General features: G+C 32.7%; 1 long non-coding RNA gene across 1 annotated transcript; it reads left to right on the top strand.

The window, feature by feature from the left end:
- Nucleotides 1-3,562: 3,562 nt before the first annotated feature.
- Nucleotides 3,563-7,049, top strand: LOC131050646 (uncharacterized). The gene is made up of 3 exons (XR_009106994.2): nucleotides 3,563-3,667; nucleotides 5,942-6,048; nucleotides 6,591-7,049. It is a non-coding gene; the product is annotated as an uncharacterized LOC131050646 (long non-coding RNA).
- The last annotated feature ends 363 nt before the right edge of the window (nucleotides 7,050-7,412 follow it).

Below are 7,412 nucleotides of genomic sequence, written 5' to 3'. Positions count from 1 at the left end.
AATTTGCAGCAAAGAAGTCTTTGAGCTTTTTGTGTAAATTGAAGAATTAAAAAGGAATAGAAGAAAATTGCTCAAGCTTGTGCTACATTCTTGAGTTTGTGTTCCATATTACCTTTCTTGCAAGTGTTTCTTTGAGAACTTAATCGAATCTGATTTGCAGTCTTTGAGCTGCAAATATTGGAGATTAATTTAGCTAAAGTAGAAGTTCTACTAGGAAAGAGCTGTAAGACTTTTTGCTTACACTTGTTCTTAATAAAGTTTAGAAGTAATTATATTTTTATAACAAAAATCTATGAGTCTTTGAGATCACAGTTGTTCTTGCTATCTTGCATAGAAAGAATAAAATATTTCATTCTTTGTGCTGTTATGATCTGTTCTTAATAGAATTAGTATAGAAAAGGGTAGATAGGACTTCACATAATCAAGACTTTGAGTTTGATATTGCTGTCCTGTCCCGAAGGAAGTGACCGAAGTCTTTGTGCTTTTAGGAAACTTCATTTCCTTTCTCTCATTTCATTTTGAAAGTTATTACTGTTGTTTTATATCAAATCGCTATCATTTTTCTGTGAAGAGAAAAGGATATTGTCTTTCTTGAAAGAAGAAGACTATTGTCTCGTCCTATTTTATTTCCAAAGTTATAGTTAGATAGGGGGAGCCTTCCCTTAATTAGGAGAGTTTTACTCACAGACTGTGGTTGAATCCACAATTTTGTATGTTTCCCCAAGTGTACAAAATTTTCATCCAACACCTCTTGGTCTGGTCCTCTACCATCCATGAGGTGGTGTACCTAGCGATCCCTCACCATTCCCCCTTATTGCTCTTCCTCGCCATCCCAATCTATTTAATTATTGTAGGTCTTTTATATTATCAATATATTGTTATAGATACATAACCATTCTTTATGTAATCATTATGAATATCTAAAACATATTGAATCATAAAATCTGTCTATTATGCATTTATGTTTATTATATCATTATGAATGTCTAAATGTATAAAATATGCATATTAATCTATTTATATTTATTTCATATATTCACAAGAAATCCAACTATACATTCATACCAAGATGGTGTAGTTGCCTATCGAGCAATCTGCCTGTATTGGTGATGTGATTATTATGAAGGTTTGTTGGCCAAGTATGGCCAATGATTGATTGATTTATGATTTGAGGAATTGGTGAGGTATGATTAATTTATTTTTGATTAAATGATTGATGAGTGATAAGGTAATGAATGCTAGAAGGAATGCTGATTTGATAGATTGATTTTCTATTTGACTGTTTGCTTGATTTGATAGTTGATGATTGCTTGGGTGGATTCATGAGTGATGATTGATTAGTGATCATGAATACTTGGAATGATTTCTCTTTTAAACTTTATTGGTGAAAGGGTTACCACTTTTCATAAGAATTGAATCAGTACCCTTCATGAGAATTGAGTCACCACCATTCATTGCTACCTTTGAGAATAATATTATTTTTCTTCATTATTCCCTCTTCCTTTCTTTCTCAAATGAGACCTCCTTCCCTTTATATCTCTATTGTGAGAGAGAAGTCACACCCCTTCATCACACCTTCCCTGAGAAAGGGTCACAACCTTTCACAACTACCACCCTTTGAAAGGGTCACAACCCTTCATCATTTCTGCCCTTATCACTTCCTTATTTTCTTCCCATTCCTTTCATCTTCCATTAATGCTTTTTAAATCCCTATGCTCCATTCTTTCTCCCTCTCTCCATATCCCCTTTCAAATGAACTCTTCTCCCTTTTACATCTCAAATTTGAGAGAATCACATCTCTTTATGTCATGCCTTTTGACCATTCGTTAAACCTAGTTATATTTTAATTTATATTTTATAATTGTTTTTTATATATTTTAATTATATGTATCTATATATTTTAATTTATCATTATTTATTATTAAATCTCATTTCAAAAGGAAGCATTATAGTCTGCCCTGCCCAAACAATCACAAACTAGGATGCTTTATAGATACTAGGATCCCAAATCAGTCTTCTAAATGTTATGTATCTATCTAATGATGTAATGTAATTGGCAAAATGTTGTGACCCTTGGAACAGTGGTGCCTACGTTAATTGTTTAGATATTAATTTTATGAGCATTAAGCATACAATGGTTTAGAATTAGTTGTAATCACTACATGCTTTCTTGCATTTTCTTTGACCAGTTACACTACTTAGCATATGTTCATGTCATCCAGGTGCTCAAATGTTTCATGATCGATTCCCTTATTATAAGTTGTTTGCTTGTTACAAACATAGTGATTATATTCTTGGAATGCTTGTAGCTCTAAATCAAAATAATTATCTCAATGGTTGTGTCTTATCGTATACAGCAATTGATGTTTGTCTTTAAATGGTCTACATAGAATGAAAATTCTCCCTGAACAAGAATCATACATAGAATGGAAATTCTCCTTGAACAAAATTTTATGATTTTTGTGGAAATGTGAAAATATTTGGGGCAAGTGATGCACTAGGAGCAGCCCAAATTGTCCTCAAGTGGTATGATGATACAATATTGAGGATAGGTATTGATAATTTCAAAACTTTGTTTCAAAATAACATTCTTAGGTTATTATATTTTCCTGATACAATTTAGTTGCCCTTGATCTTATTATACTTCGTCTTTGTCAGGTCAAAAAATAAAATGGTGTAGTCTTGGAGCCTCTGTATCACGTCCCTTTGTCTTACTAAAACTTAAATTTTTTCAATAGAAAATTACAAGACTACCATCAAACATTCCATGTGTCTAATTAATCAATATATCTTTTTAATATGTGATACTGTTATTTACAGTTCCCCACCTTTAATGGTTTTGTAACTTATAAACATCACATATCAGTTCCTAGAGAGATGGTTCTATATGCAGGCCATATTTTGTTCCGGACCATGCAGGTTTAAAAGTTTGAATAATTGCCAATTACTACAAAATCTGCTAGCTGGAGTCTAAAGGGTAGAGATTAATATTACTTATTCCGTTAGTGTTTCTTCTTGGGTGCTAACTTGTTATATGCAACCTTAATAGAGAGGCCATATCAGTCCTAATAGTGTTGTGCAGATTTAAAATCCTTTGCAGAAATTATAAGGGTGTCATTCACTCCTATTATGTCCTCCATTGTCTGTCACAGAGCCTTGTTCATGGAGGACGGTTGTTTTCTTTTAGCAGCCATGTCATGTCATATGAGAAGGAAGGCTTGGGTGGTTAGACTGCTGCAGTCTTATTGACTGGTTCATAGTCATATTTCTCTCATATAGCATTATATGTATCAGTTACCAAGTGTTGTTGTTGTAGCCACATAGTATTTATTATTTTCTACGACTATAATAATTAGACTAGGCCATATCCTTCAATTTTAGGCCTGCAGTAAAGTTCATCTCCATTAGTATAAATTTTGTGTACTACTCCAACTGCTGGTATGGATTTTGTTGGTTTAAATTTGGGAATGGATTTATGAATTTGTTGGATTGCTTTACATATTAGATTGTTTGTGATTTACTGATTTCTTGTGAAAATTGTGTTGTGGTAGTTTCGGCTAGGTTATTCTCTTCCCACTCACTCTTTTTTCTTGCTGGAATTGATGAAAAATATGGACAGCAATTAATATTTGTAAAGAGGATGGGAGGCAAATTCGACATCTGAAAGGTCAGTTCTCATTTTCTTCCTTGGGTCTGAAAAGTGGGACATTTAAATATTTTATTTTGGTGAACGTTGGTGAGATAATGTCAGATTAGGAATACTTCCAAAAATCAAAATTAAATCCAACCCATTAACTCGAGTGAGCCTTGAAGCACTAAATTAGATTATAGACCTAGATGCACACCATTCTAGTGGGCCTAAATTAAAAAGCATCTTACCTTGATTGACTTCATTTTCAAGAATCTCTCTTGTCCTTGGAGCCATATATCTCACATCACTTCCACTCAGCAATGGTGCCTACAATCACGATTAAGAGGAAATGAAATTTCAAATTGTTTATCATCATCATTCAATATATAGTTAATAACACTTGTTTCAGTCATAATAGTGTTCCCATTGATAATGAAATAGAACATATTTTAAGTGAGGGTTTAATTCTTCAGTGTGGATAACATTGTTTACACAACAAACTCCATGTTTCCCAGTTCAGATCTGCTATGTTATTTTCTGTTAATGGCACTTAAGTAAATTTAAATATGAGCATCCAAAAACTTGTAAAGATTAAGAATAAAAGATAAAATGTGAAGGGTATTCTTCTCTGCTCACATTACCATTTCCTACCTCCAACATGTCAGGATCTGATCCAGAAATGCATAATTAGTACGATTGTCTAGATGGAATAAGGTCAGGATAATGTAGCAGAATGTAAAGGCTAGAAAATGGGTGATTGGTTCTTTGTTTAAATCGTTTATCTAAACTATAGACATTTTCAAACCCAAATAGCGACTATCTGTAACCGAACCTTTGAGTAGGCTGAGATGTATGATTACAGAAATCAGATCTGAACTTGCTAGCGGTGATTTTTGTTTCAGGACAGTATAAATAAACACTTTTGTTCCTAATAATGATTTTAGTACAATTCAATTAACGTTAAGTATCAATTAAAGTCCTCACTATTCCATCCACCTGGTCTTGAATAGTCTGCTCATCTGGTGTTAAAATCTGCTCGAGAAGAAATGATGAACCATCTAAGCATCCATGCTCAGAACAATTAGTCTACCATTAGGGTGATTGTAAAGCAATCCATGAATTTGGGATTGAGCTTATCACCTATGCCAACTGTTGTTAATGTTTTGTGCTGTCTTCCAGCTATTTCCAACTTTCCCTGCAAGAATATAATGTCAATTAGCAGCATGCCATTAACAGGGAGATTTCTTTTCTCTTTTCGAACAATTTTGTTGTATTTGTAAGCAATATACCAGCCTTTTATGCTACAGTTTTCCAAGGTACATTGTAAAAAATACCTAGATACATTTTTAGTTCATTGCAAAACATGCCAGCCCCTCCTGATTCATTGTGTTTGATTTAGGAAATTTATTGATGTACTTTTGATTGACTTAGTCTTGTCGTGCGTTATCTTCCATAGAATTCAATCAAGCTGCAATCATAGACTGTCTCTGTCTTGATTAAAAATTTCATGGTGGTGAATGTTGGCTCTTGTCTTGCTTAGCTTAGAACATGGTTTTAATTCGGCACCTGAGCTTGAGTTCAATGCCCTCGATACATATGTATTATTCAAAGTTGTATAAATTGGTATTAAGTGGAGGGCTTTTAGTTTAATGATATTATTTATTCGAGTAGATATGTATTACTCAAATATTGTGAGTGCACAGACTTATAGTTGATTCTGCTGGTATTTTCATGGAAACACATCTCATTCAGGGAAATTTTCCTTTCATTAGATTAAGAGGAGGGATTTTAATTTGATGATATTATTTATTCTAGTAGATATGTATTACACAAAGTGAATAGGCTTATAGTTGATTATACCAAATGTTATCTAGGTACTAGCTAAAAATTATTATGGTTCATGTACATTTGTATGAATATTACATATTTTAAGACTGGGTATCAATGCCTATACACAAAGGGGATTTTCAGTATCAAGATTTTGCCAGTTTTCACTTATTTGAATACTCCAAACCTGAAGTTTGTTTGCTTGTCTTCTTTTTGAGATGGATCTTCATATGTCAGTTTTAACTCTGTAATTAATTTTTAAATCTATGAGGTTTCTCTGCCTACTTATGTTTTAAATCCTTTTATTTTAGATCTGCAGTATAGTTCCTCTTCCATTATTATGAGTTTTTCATACTACTCTATCAGCCGGTATGGATTTTGCTGGTTTAAATTTAGGAATGGATTTATGAATGTTGTTGTATTAGTTTTGATATTAGATTATTTATGATTTACTGATATCTTGTGAAAATTGTGTTGTGGTAGATTTAGCCAGGTTATTCTCTTTCCACTCCCTCTTTTTTCTTGCTGGAATTGATGAAAAGATGGATAACAATTGATAGTTGTAGAGAGGCAAATTCGACATCTGAAAGGTCAGTTTTCATCTTCTTCATTTGGTCTGAAAAGTGGGACATTTATATATTTTATTGTGGTGAACGTTGGTGAGATAATGTAGGATTAGGAATACATCAAAAAATAAAAAATAATTCCAACTCATTTACTCCAGTGAGCCTTGAAGCAACTAAATTAGAATATAGACTTACATGCACACCATTCTAGTTGGCCTAAACTGAAAGCATCTTACCTTGAAGCAACTGAATTAGAATATAGACTTAGATGTACAACATTCTAGTGGACCTAAACCAAAAAGCTTCGTACCTTGATTGACTGCATTGCCAAGAATCTTTCTTGTCCTTGGAGTTATAGATCTCGCATCACTTCCAATCAGCAATGGTGCCTACAATCATGATTATAAGGAAATGGAATTTAATTGTTTATCATCATCATTCAATATATAGTTGTTAACACTTGTTTCAGTCATAATAGTGCTCCCATTGATAATGAAATAGAACATATTTTGAGTGATGGTTTAATTCTTCAATGTGGATAACATTGCTTACCCATCTTTCTTCAGTTATACCACAACAAACTCCATGTTTGACGGTTTAGATCTGATATGGTATTTTCTAGTAATGTCTGGCTCCTAAGTAAATTTCAGAATGTTTGAAGATCCAACAAGATTAATGTCATTGCCAGAATTTGCCTCAAATGCAATTCTCTTATGGTGAGTGCATGTGAGTGGTTACTGCAACAGTACGATGAAAGAAGCCGGTCATTTTGTAAGTGGGTTTGTTAACTATAAATGGTGGGTCTTCTCTTTTCATTTGTAACCTTACACGTACTATATTGGTTTGATTGACTTATTAGGGATTCAAATCCTTAGAAAAGCTCCCAAAACCAGACATGAAAAGAATTTATTTTTATTACAAGTAGGACACTAACAAATTCTTGGTTTGGAAGGTGGTTAAGGCTCTCATTCCCCTAATGAATGCTAGTTATTTCTCCTACCTCTCTTATGAGAGAAACTTTTTAAGACAATATTAGATATGTGACAGTACCCATTGTGTTAATTAATTAGTTTAGATATTTTAAATACATAAATTTGTGATGGTATGAGATATTAATTTAAGGTATGTATATAACTATAAGGGAGAAAAAGTGTATAGCTATTACTTTGTGTCATCATTTTAATGTGTTATTTTATTGTATGAGGTTTTTCAGTTTATTAATCAATTTCAAGAACTCATATAACATTTTGTATATCACATGTCTCTATTCAAAATGCGTATAACTCTATTTGTAGCAACATGTTTATCTTGGACTAGAACATGCCTACAATTTTGTCCACTAGAAAAGATCATATGTGTAATCTTGTACCCTTTTTTCAAATTTAAAA

This window comes from Cryptomeria japonica, chromosome 8, assembly GCF_030272615.1.
Source record: "Cryptomeria japonica chromosome 8, Sugi_1.0, whole genome shotgun sequence".
In the NCBI taxonomy this organism is placed as follows: domain Eukaryota; kingdom Viridiplantae; phylum Streptophyta; class Pinopsida; order Cupressales; family Cupressaceae; genus Cryptomeria; species Cryptomeria japonica.
Note: the sequence above shows the minus strand (reverse complement) of the source record. Positions and strands in the feature narration are given on the sequence as shown.